The 23,345-nt window shown below is 37.9% G+C and overlaps 1 pseudogene; it reads left to right on the top strand.

Annotated features, from left to right (window-relative positions):
* Nucleotides 1-6,989: 6,989 nt before the first annotated feature.
* On the top strand, nucleotides 6,990-22,890 carry LOC120781504 (annotated as a pseudogene).
* Nucleotides 22,891-23,345: the final 455 nt, after the last annotated feature.

Genomic DNA, 23,345 nt, shown 5'->3' with positions numbered 1-23,345 from the left:
AACAAATTTTTTTTAAAGCAATGAATCTAATTTCATCTTAAAATCGACTTAACAAATGAAAAAATGTATCCATTATTTCTATTATATGGAAAATATTTAAAAAAACCGTCTTTTATTTCAAAAGACTATATGACAATCTTTTCTTTTGATAAATATTATGCGATGTGAATTCTTGATTGACAATAACAGCTGTTTTTTGATCTTTCTACCGGCAGTGAGAACAATGTTGGGTTATGAAATGCTTAAATATAATCTAATCTTTTAAATTTTCGGTCTGAACATGGTATTAGATTACATTTAAGCATTTCATAACCCATCGCTCAATATTTATCAAAAGAAAACATTGTCATATAGTATTTTGTAATAAAAGCCGTATTCTTTTAAATACTTTCCATATAATGGAAATAATGGACGCATTTTTTCATTTGGGAAGTCGATTTTCAGCCGAAATTAGATTCATTGCTCTAATAAAAATTTGTTTGTTTATATTTTTTCATTTTTGTAGTGTCTAAATCAGCTGTGATAATGTAATAGATTTCCAATGCTGCCAAGTAGATGGCGCAAAATCAGAGTCGCACAGAGAGATTTAGCGTGGATCAGTTTCAAATCACTCCGATGAAGTGATTTTGAACTGTCATTTTTGTATGGCGAAATCTTGATAAATTTATAAGATTAGTGGGACAAGCCACTCAACAGCCGAAATCATGTCATTAAGTGTCGGTCTGAACATGGTATTACATCCGTGAACGTGTCACTCGTCATGTAAAAGCCTGTATTTCGTATTATGACATACGTGATCGCAATGCTTCTATCGTAATCTGGCATGATGACTTACGTGAACGAGTATATAAACGTATCCGGTCGTTCGAATCGTCATTCGAACGCAAATTACCAATCTTAAGCTTAGTACGCAGCTCTCAAGAAACGTAAAAACTTCATATAAAAAAACGCTTAAGAAACTTTCCTGCGATAAATTTACTTGTGCTAGTACGCAGCTCTCAAGAAATCTAGTTACTTGATACTTTTGATACTTTTTTCAGTAAAATGTGAATATGGCAAACCTGGTTTTGCGAAGAAACATCAAATCAACAATTGTTTCTTGAAGGAAATTCGAAGTAATCGTCAAATTCATCCTAAATTAGTTGAAATCATTATTATGAAGTATATTCCATTTTGAAATGTTGCATAAAACCTACCAATCATCAACAACATTTCTTAAATCTCAATAAAAATATTTATGTTACCATACCTTAAAGGTTGGTACGCAGCTCTCAAGTAACTGCTCAAGAAAAAAAATACATTATTTCTCAAGTAATTTTGACATCTGATTACGCATTGTGAATGATCTACATTAGAAGAGCAAGAGAGAATAAACAAAGAAAACAAACTTTGTGCGTAATATGTATGTGTGTATGTGAATGGTAACATAAATATTTTCATTGAGATTTAAGAAATGTTGTTGATGATTGGTAGGTTTTAAACAACATTTCAAAATGGAATATACTTCATAATAATGATTTCAACTAATTTAGGACGAATTTGACGATTACTTCGAATTTCCTTCAAGAAACAATTGTTGATTTGATGTTTCTTCGCAAAACAAGGTTTGCCATATTCACATTTTACTAAAAAAAAGTATCAAAAATTAGTACTAGATTTCTTGAGAGCTGCGTACTAGCACAAGTAAGTTTGTCGCAGGAAAGTATCTTGACCGTTTCTTAAGCGTTTTTTTATATGAAGTTTTTACGTTTCTTGAGAGCTGCGTACTAAGCTTTAATATACAAATTTATAGAAATGTGAGAAATTTTTTTAAATTTTAGGGTTTTTATAATTTTTAGTAATAAAGAACATAAACAAGAAACCAATGAATGGAATATCTCATTAAAAATAAAAAAAAACTCTTTATATTAACAAAATTTTTGTATTTTTGTTTACATTAAAAATAAAACTATTTACAAGGTTAAGGACACAAACATTTTTGAATTATTTATATTAAAGAATACTTTATTTGGTCTCTTATAGTTTGGTCGATTGCGGTGAGGCGGTTCGCTACCCCGGTGTCTGTTTCTTGTTTGTGATCAGAATCGTAATTTTGAGGGTCAAAACTTATTTTAAATTTTATGCTGATATTATGTAATGCCACACAAACGTTAGCGAATCCTCCACTTTTGTGGGTTGATACCTTCCTCTCTTGCCATATCCTAAAATTCTCCACCGTCTTTTTAAGATTCCTATGCTTTGTTCAACGATAAATCTACAAAGAAAATTTTGTTAATGAGGATACAAAATTTGTTTTTTTTTTATACTTACGCTATTGCTACCATCACTTTCACTAAAGCTCAAATAAAAAAACAAAATTGGATCCATTTTAATATTTAATTGGCTTTTGTTAGTTTATTGAAAATTTTGCAACAGTTTTGACAGTTTCACATCTATTGTGACCTAAAAATATGATCCTAAGCAATGTGGAATTTAAAAACTATTGTGAATTGAAAATACATTACGATCCGTTTGCTATCGAATGTCATAATGCAAATCACCGCATACGGTTGACGTATCACGTAATTATCTTCCGTATGTTTGCCGATCCGTGCACGGATGTAACGATTCGACCCCAGAATTGCTTTGCAATTCTGACAGCTAAGCAATTCTGTCTCGGATTCCACAACAACCCTGAATAAGATCAAAAAACATCTCTAGTGATCTAGATTTCAAAATATTTTAAGGTTGGTACGCAGCTCTCAAGTAATTCTTCTTCTTAATTGGCGTAGACACCGCTTACGCGATTATAGCCGAGTTAACAACAGCGCGCCAGTCGTTTCTTCTTTTCGCTACGTGGCGCCAATTGGATATTCCAAGCGAAGCCAGGTCCTTCTCCACTTGGTCCTTCCAACGGAGTGGAGGTCTTCCTCTTCCTCTGCTTCCCCGGCGGGTACTGCGTCGAATACTTTCAGAGCTGGAGTGTTTTCATCCATCCGGACAACATGACCTAGCCAGCGTAGCCGCTGTCTTTTAATTCGCTGAACTATGTCAATGTCGTCGTATATCTCGTACAGCTCATCGTTCCATCGAATGCGATATTCGCCGTGGCCAATGCGCAAAGGACCATAAATCTTTCGCAGAATTTTTCTCTCGAAAACTCGTAACGTCGACTCATCGGTTGCTGTCATCGCCCAAGCCTCTGCACCATATAGCAGGACGGGAATTATGAGGGACTTATAGAGTTTAGTTTTTGTTCGTCGAGAGAGGACTTGGAGGATGGAGTCATGTGTAGAAGTTCACGCAAGTGAGGAAAGTTCTCTGATCGCCATTCACTTGGGAGTGGCCAGAAACGATTCTTTTACACATGGCTCAAGCAGCTCACAACTTCCACTCTTTGACCAAGTATCCTCTGGGTAGCCTAAGAACATCCGTTCGAAGGCGAGCTAATGTGAGAAGGCGAAACATCCCCTGCTTAGGGTTGTGCGCTGGGTTTGGGACCCGCCACGTAAAAAACACCCCCAATGAAAAGAAAGCGACAGCCTCGGAAGAGAGACCCCCCTCTCAAGTAATTGCTCAAGAAAAAAAAATACATTATTTTTCAAGTAATTTTGACAGCTGGTTACGCATTGTGAATGATCTACATCAGAAGAGCAAGAGAGAATAAACAAAGAAAACATACTTTTTGCGTAATATGTATGTGTGTATGTATAAATTATTAAAACACTTGTTGAGTTTTAATCTTTGGCGCCCAACGTGGGGCCATAGTGCAGTTCTTGTGTTATCCTTATAAAGGACAAATCCTGTGCGTGGCCGTGGTTCGAATACACCCGACAGTCGCGGAAAAACATTTAACTTAATCAACACTACATAAATAGTGAGAGCTACGAACAGTTTTCTATTTTGAAAAATTTTAACCGCAACCATTTCATTAAACTCATTGCATTAAACATATTATTTTGTAAAATTTAAACACTACCTAACAGTGGGAGAAAGTGTGGAGCCAATGCTCTAAGAAATAAAGCATCCTAATCATCGTAATCCTGTCTTCCTGCTGCTGGATCACAACCCCAGGAATCATCGTGCTGCTGCCTTATCATACCTTATTTAGTGACATAGAAAATTTCATGTGAGTAGAGTGATTTAGCAGCTAACTTTGTTAAAAAAAAAATAAAAATAAGTAAAATTTTTTTTACTATCCTTTTTGGTAATTCTTAAATAATAAATTAAATTTGTAAAGGTGGGTAACGGTTAGAAAGGGAAGTCCCTATATCCACTTAGCACTTGACTGACTTAGAGAAAATTAAATATGGACGCACAAAGTCTAGAAGCTCTTCTTAATACTACCATTCGTGCTGCGACCGAGCATTCCCGGCGAGAATTTCAGTCTCGGGTTGACGAACTGACAAACAGGTTAGCAAGAATCGAAACACCAGTTCGTGTTACCCAATACGAACCGGTGACTATTCAACCCGGAATACCATGTGACGAATCCTTGGACCTTGTGAAAACCTTGCCGGAGTTCAAAGGCGAAGCTACCCGTTATGTGTCTTGGAGACAAGCAGCTCATACTGCTTATAGGGTGTTCGAAGCGTATCCGGGGAGCTCAAGGCACTACCAAGCGGTAGGCATAATACGAAATAAAGTAGTAGGAGCCGCAGATAGCGTTTTATCCTCTTTTAATACATTTTAAAATTTTCACGCTATCATTTCTCGACTAGACTTTGCCTATGCAGACAAAAGACCAATTTATTTAATTGAACAAGAATTGTCGACCCTTAGGCAAGGAAAATCATCAGTGGTGGAGTTCTATGATGCAATGGAGAGAAAGTTGACTCTGATAGTCAATAAAACAATCATGACCCACGGTGAGAACACCACGCTGATAGGATCACTTAACAAGAAATATCGGGATGATGCCCTTCGCGTGTTCATCTCGGGACTCAACCGCCCTTTGTGCGATGTTCTCTTCTCCTCTAGACCCGCTGATCTTCCGTCAGCACTTGCCCTAGCGCAGGAACTGGAAGCGATTCAAGCCAGATCAACATTTGCATGCTCCTTTAACAGGCAGGCACCCCATAACTTAGACCCTTATTATTATTCACCCCAATACCGTAGAGTACCTCAAGACCTACGAGGACAAACTCTAACTCAGCAAACCCCAGTACTAATGGACATAGACCCATCATATTCCCGACTCAGACAGAACAGACCCCAGCAACTCTGTGGTAATACCGATAGGTACCGTAATCAAGGAGCCTACCCTAAGATAAACCGTCCAGATAACGGAAATACGGCCGGCACATTCAATCGCCTGCTATGTAAAACACCTTAACGCTCTAAAGGGAATAAAACCTGTGAATAACTCTTTCACTGTTAAATCCATCCACGGTACCGATATAATAAACAAAAAATGTACAATAAATATATTAAATAAAAATGTTGAATTCTTTGTCCTACCCAGTTTAGAAACTTTTGACGGCATTATAGGATTCGACTTACTAAAAGAGGTAAATGGTCGTATTGACCTGAAGAGTGGTACGTTGAGTTATGACGGTGGAAAGGAAAAATTCTTGTACCACAACTGTTCGGACGTTAACAAGTTAGCAGAAAGTAAATCGAAAAGAAGCGAGGACAATATTGATATCTCTACACTGCTAAAGCGTCATGCTAAAGTTTTCGCTGATCCAGATGGAGCACTGCCCTACAATACCAACATTGTAGGTACAATAAGGACTGTGGACGATTTACCTGTCTACTCAAAAAGTTACCCGTACCCCATTGCTTCTGCGGAATTTGTCAATAGGGAGATCTGTTGCGTGACGGAATCATTAGACCATCCCGTTCCCCTTATAACAATCCAATTTGGGTTGTAGATAAGAAAGGTTTAGACGAAAGGGGCAACAAGCGATCACGACTCGTAATTGACTTTAGAAAGCTAAACACTAAGACAATAAACGATAAATACCCAATTCCGGACACCTCTGTAATCTTGGCAAACATGGGAAATGCTGGATTTTTCTCGACAATAGATCTTAAATCAGGATTTCACCAAATCAAACTTGAGGAAAAGGATAGGGAAAAAACGGCTTTCTCAGTTAATAATGGAAAGTACGAGTTTTGTCGGCTCCCTTTTGGCCTGAAAAATGCCCCTAGCATTTGAAATTGGGAAAACGTGCCATGTTAACATAGACGACGTTATAATTTTCTCCCAAACTGCCGAACAACACAATAAGGATATTGAGCAAATCCTGACAAAACTTTTCGATGCCAATATGCGCGTTTCCCTTGAAAAATCCAAGTTCTTTCAGGCAAGTGTTGAATTTCTAGGCTTTACCGTATCAAAGAAGGGAATCAAAACATGCCCCGACAAAGTCAAAGACATTTTAGAATTTTCTATCCCAAAATCGTTAAGAGCTTTGCGTTCATTCCTAGGATTAGCACGATATTATCGACGGTTTATAAAGGACTATGCCTCGATTGCGAGACCTCTAACGAAGTACCTAAGGGGCGGAAAACGGAAATATAGGCGCTAATCAGTCGAAGAAAATTCAAATTACTCTTGATGAAGAAGCACTTAATGCATTTAATAAGATTAAGAAAAGCCTTGCATCAGAAGACGTATTGCTACTTTATCCTGAGTACAAGCAAACATTTGATCTGACTACAGATGCCTCTTCTTATGCTATAGGCGCCGTTCTGTCACAGAATGGAAGACCTATCACGATGATTTCCAGGACCCTCTCTTCAACCGAAGAGAACTACGCTACCAATGAGAGAGAACTACTGGCAATATTATGGGCTCTATAAAAGCTGCGTAACATTTGTATGGCGTAAAGAATTTGATTATTTACTCCGACCACCAACCCCTCACATTCGCTTTATCCGATAAAAATCCGAACCCGAAAATGAAAAGATGGCGTGCCTTTCAGTTTCATTACAAGCCTGGTAAGGAAAACTTCGTCGCAGACGCCCTCTCCCGACAACATATAAATGCATTAGACCACGACATGGACTCGGCAAGCATGGCAACGAATAGCGAAGAGTCGCTGTCTCAAACAATCCCCACTGTAAAGAACCCCATAAATTGTTTTCGGAATCAAATAGTCCTTGAAGAAGGACATTCCACAACGCTTAACTCGAAAATTATATTTAAATCCCGAATAAGGCACCGAATATCGTTCAATCACGTAGAGGAACTGATGAAAACTATAAAACAATGCGTCAACCCAAATGTTGTGAACGGCTTGCAGTGTGAATTGCCCATCTTGGCAAAGATTCAAGATGAGCTGGTCACAGCATATCCGGCCGCCAAATTCCGTCATACCACCAAACAGGTAAAAGATGTCTTCACCAAAGATGACCAGCGCGAGATACTTCAAATTGGACATAACTGAGCTCATCGGTCACTCCGCGAAAACTAGGAACAAGTCCTTGAAAGTTATTATTTCCCCGAAATACGGCAAATTTTGAGGGAAATAATTTCTAATTGCAAGATATGCCACGAGTTAACACCGGTAAACACGTATCCGGTCAACACTCCACTCCCACCGATATTGCTGACGATGCGTCGGCAGGTTTGAGTGTGGAAATAGCTAACAACAACTCTCCCACCGATACTGATGACGAAGCGTCGACTAGGTAAACACGTATCCGGTCAACACTCCACTCCCACCGATATTGCTGACGGTGCGTCGGCAGGTTTGAGTGTGGAAATAGCTAACAACAACTCTCCCACCGATACTGATGACGAAGCGTCGACTAGGTAGCGCGTGACAACAACAACATCGTTACAGCGGAAAAGCAAGAGGTAAATTGCCGAATTGCATTTTGCAAGTCACACGGCAAAACATGTGCAGCAACTGACAGGTAAAACAAAGAGTCAGGTATTTAGGCGTAGTCGTCGCAATATTTTATTAAGCAAATCAGTTGTAATAACTCGACCGATACAAACGGCTGTGTAAACAAGCGAAATAAAAAAGATTAAAACTCAACAAGTGTTTTAATAATTTATATGGTAACATAAATATTTTCATTAAGGTTTAAGAAATGTTGTTGATGATTGGTAGGTTTTATACAACATTTCAAAATGGAATATTCTTCATAATAATGATTTCAACTAATTTAGGATGAATTTGACGATTACTTCGAATTTCCTTCAAGAAACAATTGTTGATTTGATGTTTCTTCGCAAAACCATGTTTGCCAAATTTACATTTTACTGAAAAAAGTATCAAAAATTAGTACTAGATTTCTTGAGAGCTGCGTACTAGCACAAGTAAATTTATCGCAGGAAAGTTTCTTGACCGTTTCTTAAGCGTTTTTTTATATGAAGTTTTTACGTTTCTTGAGAGCTGCGTACTAAGCTTTATTCTAACAGCATTCGTCTAACGAAAGGTATTAGTATGAGCTCAACGAAATTGTGTACATGCAAAATGGACAGCTGTGTTGTCTTGTGTACATGCCGGCCATTGTTATGTCGCTGCCTTCTTATAAATGTTCATGTAGAAGGATTTACGACACTCGGAAATTGGAACCACTTTGTTTTTGGGGTAGTTCTGGACGTTTTTTTTTAACGTAAATACTAAAACTAAGAGTTAAGCCACTTCCAAAGCTATATAAAAACATTTTTTTTATTTATTTTCTTATTTTATTTAAAAACATAACAATTCAGTCCATTACATAACAATTATTAAAAAAAAATACAACTTAAAATTTCAGAAATTAATTAAAAATTCAGGATAAGGGCTCAGTTCAAAATTAATTTTTGTATGACATATAATCAGTAATATTTGTTGGTTTCTTTAAATCCGATATAACAATATCGATACGGAGGGCCAAAAGATTGACCATGTGCTTACTGGAAGACAATTCACTCTTGTTGCACCAATTTATTAAATTATTAACGCTTTCAAAGCTATAGCATTTGAAATAACTGGTGTGTAATCAACAAGATCGTCTTCACTGCTATCAGAGACTCATCACCGCTACTTAGATCATAACCAGTTCCGTCTTCAAACTCATCTTCATTCCATTTCTCGATGTCATCAATACACATGAAACTGTTTGAATCAATTTCTGTTAAAAGAGTTTGATTTATTTGGAGAGCTTCATTGCAGTCCTCATTTTTGTTAAGCAACTGGGCTAGTGGAATATCATCATCGCTGTCGTATTGGTCAGAGTCCCAATTTAACAACTTTGACCAAGAATTCCTCATCACTGTTTGCGTTATCTCATCCCAAGCTTGTTTCAGAAATATTATTGCCTTTCGGATGGAATGGGATTTCAACAGACTATTCAGTACACCACCTTCAGCTATATTTCAGCAAGTAACTTACTTCTGAAAACAAGTTTTGTTAACTTTATGGGATTTTGATCCATTGGTTGCACAGCTGCTGTCACATTTGGCGGCAAGAAATGCGCAACTATGTTGCCATCTTAGCTTTGAAGATGCTCAATTGGTGCATGCGCGGAGCAGTTATTAATAAGCAAATGAGCCTTCGGAGGCAAGTTATTTTTTTGAGAAAACTGGATAACCTGTAAACAAAAAAATATTTTAAAATTAAAGAAATTAAAGCAAAATTATTTCCTCTTACTTCATTAATACATAAATATCTTGTGAAACCAATCATGAAAGATCCGAAACGTCATCCAAGCATTTTTGGAAAAGTTGTAATGAAGTTTTGGCTTTTCCAATAACTATATTCTTCACCAAAAATTTGTTTAGCTTTTTCCTTTAATATTGTTCCTGTCAATGTACACTAGGGTGGGTCGATTCCGGACTTTTTTCGATTCGGGATTTCTAATAGTGCGGAAAAGTTGTACTTAGTAGTATAAAACAAAAGTTATTTCTCACGTCATTTGCTACCGAAATGGTATATGAGATCATGGCCGTAGGACGAACCGTTCCCGAGATACGAGCAAAAATGCGGCGCGCCACAGCGCAAGGTGAAAATCGGCTTGCGGCCACACTTCTTGACGTTGATTTCGCCGAGTGCTATCACTCACATTCATTCACCTACGCCAAAGGACACGTTCGGATAGGTCTCCACACATTATATTTTTCATCGAGTTCCTTCACTCTTGTCGGTGATTTCGCCGAGTTCTATCACTTACATTCATTTCCCTGCGCCATACGACACGTTCGGACTGGTCTCCACATAAATATTTTTTCATCAAGTTCCTTCACTCTTGTCGTTGATTTCGCCGAGTGCTATCACTTATACTCTTTCAACAGAACACAGAACTCAAAATGTCTGTATCTAAATTTAAATTTAGACAGAAAGTGTCCTGTGTTTGGCATATATCCGTACAATCTCTCTGAGTCCCAGTTACCTACTTACTTACCAGGATGTTCTTTTGTGTTATCAGTTTGAAAGATTTCGTATAGGGCGACTCCGAGGTGACAACTATGAACCTAGGAGTAAAGAGGTTACAGAAATAGTTGCAAAAAAGGTTGAAAATACTTTCAAAAAGTCATCTATTCCGATAGTTTCACACACCAGAGTTGTACAAATGCTCACCACATACCATAAGAAATTTCTGACTCTTAAACAAATATTTTTAAGGAACCCAATAGGTTTGAGCTCTAAAAGAGACGACTTTGTCTCTTCTGCCGGAAAATTATTTGACATCGATGCTTGTAAATGCATTTATTTTTCTTCTTGCACTTGTCCAAAGGAAAGGAAAGTTCCTATCAATGAACAACCATTTCTCTTGGACCAGAGAACCAGAAGAATTGGTCGCATTGGAAGTGTTGATCTACCTGAAACAAAAAAGATTACAAAGAAAAATGAACGTAAAGAAAAGCTTTCAAAACGTCATTCAACATCAACACTTACCAGAAAAGTATCAGCTAGAACACGTGACCATTCAGATCAGCCAGACTCTCATACAGACGACAACAATGTAGGTGCGTCGCACATGGATTCTTCCAAAAACGATGCTGATGATGAATTTTCTCTTCCATCCTCTAAAACCAAACAAAACACACTAGTATTAGAACACACTGCTTTAGCTGCCCAAAGATTTAGAATAAGTGATAGAGCAGCCTTGATTGTTTCATCTGCTTTTCTGGATGCCAAAAAAAGCAGGTTTGATCAGGCTAGCTTTGTCACTGACAAATGCAAGATTAGTCGGGCAAAAAAAGTGTTGGAGTTAAGCTCCAAAACACCGAAAGTATTTACCCTGTATATAGGCTGTAGTTTGACGGCCGCAAAGACAATACACTTCCACAAGTCAGCGAAGGTGAAAGGTACTACCGCGACACTGTCAAAGAGGAACATATTTCTCTTATAGCGGAACCTGGTTGTCAATATTTTGGCCACGTCACCTCTCCTTCCGGGTCAGCTGAGGATGAGACGCACGCTATATGACAACATTTACAAGACAATTCAGTTGATGTGGAACATCTAGAAGTTGTCGGTGCTGATGGCACCAACACGAACACAGGTTGGAAAGGTGGAATCATTCGGAAACTAGAAGAAAGAATAGGTAGGGCATTACAGTGGGTTGTTTGTCTTCTACATTCCAACGAACTTCCATTTCGTGCTCTTTTCGAACACATAGAAGGTGTCTCTAAGAGTCCAACTACATTCTCTGGCGACATAGGTAAACTGCTCCCTGATTGTGAGAAGTTGCCTGTTGTCAAATTTGAAAGTTTTCCATCCTGCCAATTACCTTCTGAGGTTATTAACCCGACCCAACTTAGCACAGACCAAGCTTATTTCTATAAAATATCAGAAGCTGATATTTCCGGTCAATGTTCCTCAGACTTAGCGTCGATGCATCCAGGTAACATGTGCAAATCTCGCTGGCTCACCTGTGCAAATAGAATTCTGAGATTATACATTTCTACTGACAAACCAACAAAGGAAATAAAGATTTTGGTCAAGTACATACTTACAGTTTACTCACCTTTGTGGTTCTCAATAAGATTCAACAGTTCAATCAAAGATGGCTCACGCCATCTCTATGCTGCAATTCGAAGGTCGAGATACTTACCTGCTAAACTGCGCAAGGTTGTCGATTCATCCATTCAACAGAATGCTTTCTTTGCTCTTCCAGAAAACATTCTCCTTAGTATGATGACTGACGAACGAATAGAGGTCAGAAAGTTGGCCCTTGGCCGTCTTCTGGCAGCCAGAGAAGCAGAGTCTGACACTGTAAATAGAAGGGTTAGATGTAATAAAGTGCCAAAGCTGAATTTCAAAGCTAATAATTATTATGATATGATTAACTGCAAGACTATTACCTTGACTGTTCCACCAGTTCTTTGTTCAGTTTCATAAAAGGGCTGTCGGGAGACACTGCAGTGGTATGGAAATTTAGTGAATTCCCCTCTCACGCCGTAGCAGTCGAGAGAACCGTCAAACTGGTGACACAGACATCTTCTAAAGTTATTGGCCCCCAATCTCGTGATCATTTTATACGCTCTACACTGAAATCTAGGCAACAAGTGCCAAAGTTTAGTACAAAATCTGATTTTATCAATAAATTTGACACATATTCAGACTAAAACAAGCCTGACATATGGTTGGTTGGTTGGTTTGGGCTTGGGAGGCCGGAGTTGGGGTTGAAGATGCAATCCGATCTCAAAACAAAAAGTTGCATTGGAATCAGGAAGTACTAAGGCAATTTTTCCGCTATTAGAAATACCGAATCGAAAAAAGTCCGGAATCGACCCACCCTAATGTACACTTCCTTTCGCGTTGTTTTAAAAACCACTGATAAAGACGACTTTCCATTTTCGAATATTCGGCACTATGCATAGTTTTATTTGATGCTTCCTGATAAGAGCTGGAAACAGCATTTAATATAGATGATCTATTGACTTGATATAGCTGATGGCAGATTTGCTCACATTGAAATCCAGCGCTAGACGATTCCCTTGAACTCCTTTGTCCAGCTTTTCCAATATCTTTACTTTGGTTTCCAAAGATAAAGTGGTTTTTTTTACTTTTATTTAACATTTTTAGTAAGTTACTTTTAGTTTTCGGTAGAGTCTAGCAGAATATGTCCACGCGTATCATATTTCACATACGTATGACAAAAACACCAAAAATATGGCAAAACAAAAACTAAAAAGGAATTAAATATGCTCGTATAACTTGGGGATTCCCCTTTATATTTTACCTTTGTTCAGTAAAATAAAAACCGAGAATGAGAATTCCCTTGTGTTAAAAATTAAAAAAAAACTCTCAGAAATTAGAACCTCAAGTTCTAATTTTAGAGCGTCCAATGCATTAAAAACTCTGGTTCTAATTTCTGGAAGTTCTAATTTCTGAGAGTTCTAAGAACGTCTACTGTAATAATATTATACTTGTATAATAATATTATATTACGTAATAAAGTATAGAGTATAAATTCTCTTTCGATGCATATGATTTTTTTCTTATTTAAATTTAATAAACAAATAAGTCATATTATATAATAATATTACGTAAAAAATAATAAAATATTTAGGTTACCCCGGTTATTGGCTCGGTCAAGATTTTTTTTAAGGAGTACTACCCAAAAGTACTTCAGTCACCCCGAGTATTTGCTCGACCAGGGTTATTTTTTTAGAGCGCGGCCAAAGGCCTGCAATGCTGAAAGGAGTACTTTACATTCTCAACTATAGCTTAAAAAATAATTTTTTTTATCTACACTAATATTATAAAGAGGAAAGATTTGTACCTATTTTTGTATGTTTGTAATGAATAGGCTCAAAAAGTACTGGGCCGATTTAAAAAATTCTTTCACCAATAAAATGCTACATTCTTCCAATTTGACATAGGCTACATTTCATTTTGAAAAAAATTAGGGATCATTGGTAAAATTTGAACAATGTAACCGAAGGTGTAGAAAAATGAGTCTTCAAATGTCTTTCGTCGAATGCGCTGCCGAAACTATTAGCGATAGAACAAAATAATGTACAACAATATTGAAGAACATCATAATGTCTACAAAAGACTCCGCGGTAGCATATATCCAAATATTGTAGTTATGTCACTACAACAACTTTTTTCATTTTAAACATTAATGAAAATGCTAACCAAATTCAAACCATGCTATTTATGTGTTTATATTAATGTATATTTCAACTCAAAGAATACAGTACAGCCACTGGAAAAACCGCCAGCAACAAAATTAACATTGACGAGTTTTTTCTCAACTTTCGTCAGTGATCCGTTTACGAGAACGTTGCTCTATTCGGAAATACCCTGATATTATACATGGAATGCATCGTCGAAATTATCGTAACTACGATTCCTTAAGTGCACGCGCAATGTTAGCTGCCAAAAATACCGATGTTGTTGACTTAAACTGGAAGATTCAAAGTCAAATTCCGGGAGACTTGCGCTCATACAAATCGATCGATCGTCTTGACAATGAAGACGGCGCCGTGAATTATCCAGTGGTATTTCTAAATTCTTTGGACAGGTTTGGTATACCACCGCATCATTTGCGTCTCAAAGTAGGATCGGTCGTTATTATGTTTCGCAATCATCATGCCACGAAACTGTGTAATGGAACCCGACTGATTGTGACGCACTTATCGAACACAAGGGGCAGAATGCTTGATTCTGCGAATTCCTTTGAGTTCTAACGATTTCCCATTTCAGTTCAAACGTATTTCGTTTCCAGTGAAAATTGCATGTGAGATGACAATCACCTAAAGATAGTCGCATAGTGTGAGGCATAAATTTGGAAATGTTATGTTTTTCACACGGCCATGGCGTGCTCACGAGTTGGAAAACCATCTTTTCTGTACACCGGAACAGAAACCAAAAAATGTTGTTTATCAAGCTGCGTTACATTGAAAGAAAAAAAAAAAAAATTAAATGATAAATTTAACTTTCTTTTCATTTTAAAACACATAATTTCACGCAGGACAACGGCTGCGGGGTAAGCTAGTAATTAATAACGAAAAAAGAATCATGGAAAAATACAAACAAAGAAAACGCTGTCGTTAACCAATCCTTCATATTTGGTGTTTAAGATGTGGCAACGCTCGTTTTTCCTTTCGAAAAATGGTTGCGCTGTGTTATTTTCTTAAAATGTATGGAAAACTTGTCCCAAAAATATTGGTTATATATAAAACTTTAATATTTTTCTTTTAATATTTATTCTTAAAGAATAGAACATTATGAGCAAATCTTCTTCTTAATTGGCGTAGACACCGCTTACGCGATTATAGCCGAGTTAACAACAGCGCGCCAGTCGTTTCTTCTTTTCGCTACGTGGCGCCAATTGGATATTCCAAGCGTAGCCAGGTCCTTCTCCACCTGGTCCTTCCAACGGAGTGGAGGTCTTCCTCTTCCTCTGCTTCCCCCGGCGGGTACAGCGTCGAATACTTTCAGAGCTGGAGTGTTTCCGTCCATTCGGACAACATGACCTAGCCAGCGTAGCCGCTGTCTTTTAATTCGCTGAACTATGTCAATGTCGTTATATATCTAGTACAGCTCATCGTTCCATCGAATGCGATATTCGCCGTGGCCAACGCGCAAAGGACCATAAATCTTTCGCAGAACTTTTCTCTCGAAAACTCGCAACGTCGACTCATCAGTTGTTGACATCGTCCAAGCCTCTGCACCATATAGCGGGACGGGAATTATGAGTGACTTATAGTGTTTGGTTTTTGTTTGTCGAGAGAGGACTTTGTTTCTCAATTGCCTACTCAGTCCGAAGTAGCACCTGTTGGCAAGAGTTATCCTGCGTTGGATTTCTAGGCTGACATTGTTGGTGGTGTTTACGCTGGTTCCAAGATAGACGAAATTATCTACGACTTCAAAGTTATGACTGTCAACAGTGACGTGAGTGCCAAGTCGCGAGTGCGAAGACTGTTTGTTTGATAACAGGAGATATTTCGTCTTGCCCTCGTTCACTGCCAGATCCATTTGTTTTGCTTCCTTGTCCAGTCTGGAGAAAGCAGAACTAACGGCGCGGGTGTTAAGGCCGATGATATCAATATCATCGGCATACGCCAGCAGCTGTACACTCTTATAAAAGATGGTACCTTCTCTATTAAGTTCTGCAGCTCGAACTATTTTCTCCAGAAGCAGGTTGAAAAAGTCACACGATAGGGCATTGCTTTGTCTGAAACCTCGTTTGGTATCGAACGGCTCGGAGAGGTTCTTCAAAATTCTGACGGAGCTTTTGGTGTTGCTCAACGTCAGCTTACACAGCCGTATCAGTTTTGCGGGGATACCAAATTCAGACATCGCGGCATAAAGGCAGCTCCTTTTTGTGCTGTCGAAAGCAGCTTTGAGATCGACGAAGAGGTGGTGTGTGCCGATTCTCCTTTCACGGGTCTTTTCCAAGATTTGGCGCATGGTGAATATCTGGTCGGCTGTTGATTTTCCAGGTCTGAAGCCACACTGATAAGGTCCAATCAGTTTGTTGACGGTGGGCTTTAATCTTTCACACAATACGCTTGATAGAACCTTATATGCGATGTTGAGGAGGCTAATCCCACGGTAGTTGGCGCAGATTATGGGGTCACCTTTCTTATGGATTGGGCATAGTACACTAAAATTCCAATCGTTGGGCATGCTTTCGTCTGACCATATTTTACAAAGAAGCTGATGCAAGCTCCTTATCAGTTCTTCGCCGCCGTGTTTGAATAGCTCGGCCGGCAATCCGTCGGCCCCTGCCGCTTTGTTGTTCTTCAGGCGGGCAATTGCTATTCGAACTTCTTCATGGTCGGGTAATGGAACGTCTGCTCCATCGTAATCGATTGGGGAATCGGGTTCTCCTTCTCCTGGTGTTTCGCGTTCACTGCCATTCAGCAGGCTGGAGAAGTGTTCCCTCCATAATTTAAGTATGCTCTGGGCATCAGTGACTAGATCACCTTTGGGGGTTCTACAAGAGTATGCTCCGGTCTTGAAACCTTCTGTAAGCCGCCGCATTTTTTCGTAGAATTTTCGAGCATTACCCCTGTCGGCCAGCTTATCAAGCTCTTCGTACTCACGCATTTCGGCCTCTTTCTTCTTCTGTCTACAAATGCGTCTCGCTTCCCTCTTCAACTCTCGGTATCTATCCCATCCCGCACGTGTAGTGGTCGATCGTAACGTTGCGAGGTAGGCAGCCTGTTTTCCCTCCGCTGCGACACGGCACTCCTCGAAGTACCAGCTGTTCTTTTGCACTTTCCGAAAACCAATGGTTTCGGTTGCAGCTGTAGGTAAGGAGTTTGAAATGCCGTCCCACAGTTCCCTTATACCGAGTTGTTGACGAGTGCTCTCAGAGAGCAGGAGTGCAAGTCGAGTAGAAAATCGTTCGGCTGTCTGTTGTGATTGCAGCTTCTCGACGTCGAACCTTCCTTGTGTTTGGTGGCGCGCGTTTTTTGCTGCACAGAGGCGGGTGCGAATCTTAGCTGCAACAAGATAGTGGTCCGAGTCGATGTTAGGACCTCGGAGCGCACGCACATCTAAAACACTGGAGACGTGTCTTCCTTGATGAATCTTCTTATGCTGGAATCTAATACTACAGATAACCATATTTCGGGCCCCAGCGAAGTCAATCAGCCTCAACCCATTTGGGGATGTTTCGTCGTGGAGGCTGAATTTACCGACCGTAGTGCCAAAGATTCCTTCTTTGCCCACCCTGGCGTTAAAGTCGCCAAGCACGATTTTGACATCGTGGCGGGGGCAGCCTTCATAAGTGCGCTCCAAGCACTCATAGAATGCATCTTTGGTCACATCGTCCTTCTCTTCCGTCGGGGCGTGGGCGCAGATCAGCGATATGTTGAAGAACCTCGCTTTGATACGGATTGTGGCTAGACGTTCATTCACCGCAGTGAATGATAGTACTCGGCGACGGAGTCTCTCTCCCACCACGAATCCAACACCAGCCTTGCGCTCCTTTATATGGCCATTGTAGTAAATGTCACAAAGACCTACTCGTCTCTGTCCTTGTCCCGTCCATCGCATTTCTTGGACGGCGGTGATGTCAGCCTTTGTTTTTACGAGGACATCAACCAGCTGGGCAGCGGCGCCTTCCCAATTAAGGAACCGGACATTCCAGGTGTATGCCCTTAATTCGTAGTCCTTATTTCGTTTGCCATGGTCGTCATCAAAAGGGGGGTCTCTCATCCGAGGCTGTTGTTGGTTTTTCATTGGGGTGAGCTTTTTACGTGGCGGGTCCCAAACCCAGCGCACAACCCTATGTAGGAGATGTTTCGCCTTCACACTTTAGCTCGCCTTCGAACGGATGTTCTTAGGCTACCCAGAGGATACTTGGTCAAAGACCGGAAGTAGTGAGCTGCTTGAGCCATGTGTAAAAGAAGCGACCATGCCAGATAGTGGGGTCCAGAATATGCTTATTTACATCCAAATTTATAATATGGTAATTTTTTATGTAAAGAGTTGTTCATAAAATATATTTTTTTTTTCAAGTACTGAAAAACTAAAACAGCTACCACATTCCTACAAAAGCAGTCCATTTGGAAACGAGTGGGATTCCTGATCGCCGCCGTATAGCTAAATTCTGATATAAAAAACGTGTATTTAGATTGTTATTAAAAAAATTTATACCTAAAGATTAGGAAATATGAATTCTATAATTACATCGTTATTTATCTTACGATGAAAAATTAGGGGTATTCTCTTGCTCTTGCAAAACCCTTGCACGGTGCAAGAATTACATATATTTCCTCTTGGTGCAACGGCACAACAACAAACACACGCAGAAAATTATTTGCAATGGCTGTAAAATATGTCACACCAAAACCCATGTATATTTGCATGCAATGTCACGTAAAAATATAATTGCAACCCTATTTTAGCTGTCATTTTACATAAAGACATATTACGTCGTTAAATTGTTGAGGAAGGTAAGTAATAAATAGATTTTATTATTTCTATTTAAAATATAAAGATTTGTTACAGTTTTTTTTCTTAAAAATGTATGCAGAAGGTGCGCCAATTCACAATAGCCATGCTTAATAGTCATTCACAACATATTGACCGAATTAGCCATTCATATATCACTAGATCCTGCAATGGGTGCTCTCGTGCCCTTGTATATTTCGGTATAGTATTTTTGCAATCTGCAATCTTGCAAGAGCAAGCGAATACCCCTATTATGTTTAACTGTTGTTAAGAATTATTATGACATGTAATACCGAATTTTGCTACAATAGTTATTTCTTCTGGTGCTCTCATTATCAAATATAATTTCAAATTTGTCCATCAATAATAACTAAAACGCTTAAAAATATACAGCATCTTTATCTATATCGAGAAGGTATAATTAAATTGTTTGATAATACAATTAAACTTATTTCTTCAAGTAATTTTGACAGCTGGTTACGCATTGTGAATGATCCACATTAGAAGAGCAAGAGAGAATAAAGAAATAAAATAAACTTCGTGCGTAATATGTATGTATGTATGTATGTGTGTAGTGACATAAACATTTTCATTGCTATTTAAGGAATGTTGTTGATGATTGGTAAGTTGTACACAACATTTCAAGAAGAAAAGATGAATTTAACGATTACTTTGAATTTTATTCAAGAAACAATTGTTGATTAATTTTTTCTTCTCAAAACCTGGATTGCCAAATACGCATTTTATTGAAAAAATGCATTAAAAATTAGTACTCGATTTTTTTTAGAGCTGCACACTAGCACAAGAAAATTTATCGCAGGAAATTTTCTTAACCATTAAATAAATTTCATTGGAAAAAATAACAAATTTAATAGCGGGATTCTGTAACCAGTCTCTATTCTCTATTTGAGACATGAGTAGTGTGAAAAGTGAATTTGTGACTAGTTACTATTCACTAAACAGTCTCTAGCATTATTGCCTCAAATTTGAGACCTGATAGTAAAATTTAGAGACTTGAGACTATATCACAGTACAGAATCGCACGATAAGGCTGTTTTCTCAATGCCTGGTTACCAGTCTTTCTGTCCAGTTATTAGAGTTATCCGCTTAATAGATTGTATTTAATAAACATCAACAATGTGCATGGTTGATGGAGATGTCCGCTTAATAGGGCGATCATTTAATGGAGCTTTCACTATATTCTTTAATTATGAATTGTTTTTACTATCCTATCTTCTAAGTTGATTCGAACTGAATACAATGTGCTAAATTTTACTAAAATCGGTTCAGTAGTTTATTTATTACAGCATTTTCTTTTCGAGCAACCCGTTTTGACCTCTCGCCACCCTTATTCACCACAGACAGCCCTAATGATTTTATTGTGAATGGACACTTGGGGGGTAGATTAAGTACTGTAAATAATCAATTTGACTACCCCTTGTACAATGCTTTTCAATGAGTGGGGTAAGTGATTTTTAAATTAATAAATTTAGCTAAAAAATCACAAAATAAAAGTGAAATGTGAACTTATTTTATGCATATTTAAATATACAAAGTAAAAAATGTGAAAACGTTTAGTGAAACATTGAGAAATACTATGCGCTATTAATACAAATTTTTGAATTTTTAATCGGGAATATGTTAAAAAATATAAGTGTCAACCACTTTTTTTTCGAAATTCCTCTTCTGGAAAAACTCCTTTATCAGCAAAAACCCTATTTATACTGAAATTCGTGTTTTTTACCCGACCGCCAAAGTAATCGCAATCGTGTCCAGCCTGTGAACTTAAAGCATAGAGAAGGTGCAGGTTCGATATCGAACATTTGTTAGAATTAAAGTAAGGAATTCACCTCAACCACAGAATTCACGCTATGAAATGTTAACATTGTTTACAGTTTTAACAGCGAAAAATGTAAACAAATACAACTTGTGGTGACTTATACACCACAATTATATAAAATTACAGATTATTTATTAAGATAACTCAAAAGACTTCTTCACTTGTGGGCAAGAAGTGACGCTAGGGTTCTCGAAAAAATATCGATATATCGATATAATTTTTTCAATGTAACAATATTTTTGAGCGATATTTATTGTTTCGATATATCGAGGTATCGATATAATATTATGAGTATTGAAAAGGTATAAAAACGATATTTTTATGATCAAAAAATTCTAAATCCTTTTTTATACTAACTGTTTAATCCAAACAAATACTCCTCTGCATTACTCCCACAAATTACATAAAGTAATAGAAGCGTAATGCGGAGGAATATCAACCGCCCCAACTTTACTCAACAGGCGAAAGAGGAGAAAAAGAAAACATCTTTTCCGGCGTTTTTTACCAAAGGATTGTGGGCACACTGTTCGTCAATTATTCTTCTTATAAATTCACAGTTTCAACTGAATACTTAATTCGTAGTTTCTAGAAGCGTCACTTATTGTTCAGACGCCAAGAAGAGTGCCAGTGTTCAAAAATTAGCTGCAATAAATAATAAGTACAAGTGTTGGCTTTAATAAAACTAATCTTCATTTTTACAACATAGGAGTGAAAAACAGTGAATACGGAAAATCCCATCCCACGATAAAACAAAACATTTTTTATATCTTTTTTCTCAAATACAACAAGTGAAGTTTAATTCGACAAACCAACAGTGAGACATTCAACACATTTCACTCAATAACAACAATACAGGATAAAGGAATTATAATCCACTGCAGGTAATAACACTTGAGTTAACTAATCTAGCATTACATATATTTGCACATTAATACAATTAAATTGGCTTTAACTCTCATGAACTCGACACAAAGTTTCATCGTAGTAACAGCGCATTTTCTTAACACAGCAAATAACTGCACTCCTGAATCTGAACATGAGATGGTGACATTGACAGCACGAAGAATGTATCAGGTAAGTAAAGTATAAAATAAATGCATCAAATTAAAAAAAATAGTAAGTTATAAAAAATTTCCTAAAGTGGACTAATATTGGTCTTCTCTCCTGTAGGCACACACTGCTGATTAGATAAAAGAATGCTTTGAAAATATTACCGACCAGTTTTCAATAGAAAAGGATTGCATCTTAGCAATTACCACTGATGGTGGTGCTAACATAGTTGCTGCAGTGAAGAAATTTTTGGAAGATGGAAAAAGACTTCCTTGCATGGCACATTTGTTGAATTTAATAGTGTATGGCGCAACAAGAGATAATGCACCAGTTCTTAAAATTGCCAATCGGGTCAAAGCCATTGTAACATATTTCAAACAATCTGTGAACGCAATGATTTGCGAAAAGAACAAAAGGGACAAAAGGAAGAGGGAGAAGAATTAACACTTATACAATCAGTAAGCACAAGGTGGAATTCTTGTCTTGATATGTTGGAAAGATTCAATACATTATCAGTTACTGTGGCTAAGATTTTGGCAACCAGGCGGATCGCATCTGATATGATAACTTCTTCAGAGTTAGGTGTCATACGAGATCTACTGAAGAAATTAGCGGCGATCAGTACGTGACTTCAAGTTTGGTGATTCCCATTGCAAACTTGCTTCAGAGAGGCCTTGAACAAGTAAAACCTTTCACCGAATTTGGTATTGCTGTTCAGAAGAGTTTGTTAAATTTAGTTATTGCAAAACTAGAACCACTAGAGCGACATTTACATCTGGCCAAAGCAACAATTTTATACCCACGTTTTAAGCGTATTCATTTTAGTTCAGCGCTAGCTGCTTCCACTGCAATAACCGAACTGTCAAAAGAAATACGTTTAGAACATAGACGTAGAGGACAACTTTCGCCTGAACTCAGACCCACTCGCACTACCATAATTCCAAATTTCAAAAATTCTTCGCCGTCGTTGTGGTCCGGACATGAAAAAATTATGATAGATATTGCTGCCGCTTCAGCAAACTCTTTACTTTCAACTTCAACCAGTGATGGCATGCCTAGCGAACTAAAGCAATATCTAGATCAGCCTATAATATCCAGAAAAGAGAATCCAACAAAATTCTGGTTTGATTGTCGTCATTTTACCCCAGTCCTTTCCGACATAGCTCTAAAGTATTTGATATCGCCTGCGTCCTCGGTTTCCTCGGAGAGAGTGGCACCTGCTGTGAATCTCGCAGTACCCAATAACAGAAGTCGGCTTACAGCCGAGCACGTAAATCAAAGAGTTTTTCTTATGTCTGTATCAGATAAATATTGGTTTGATTAATAAATAATTAATGTTTTAATTGTTGTTCTTGATTTATTAAAAATTATGTCTATTGGTTAGTATTTATCTAGTAAGGTAAGATGATTAAAGTAGATTGGGCCAAATTTTTTTTTTATATCATACCGATATATCGATAATTTTAAATAAAAATATCAATGTCGATATTGATATATTCAAAAATGACGGATACAATATATATCGATACTTTATTCTATTTCCGACATCCCTAAGTGACTCTTCTTAAAACTAAAAGCTTAGAATTCAGTTGAAACTGTAATTTTCCAAGAAGAATATAAAGAGAATGAAATAATAGAATAACTGACAAACAGTGCTGCCCGAT

The sequence above is a fragment of the Bactrocera tryoni genome, unplaced genomic scaffold (genome assembly GCF_016617805.1).
Source record: "Bactrocera tryoni isolate S06 unplaced genomic scaffold, CSIRO_BtryS06_freeze2 scaffold_7, whole genome shotgun sequence".
Classification (NCBI taxonomy): Eukaryota; Metazoa; Arthropoda; class Insecta; order Diptera; family Tephritidae; genus Bactrocera; species Bactrocera tryoni.
This window is presented reverse-complemented; position numbering and strand designations above follow the sequence as displayed.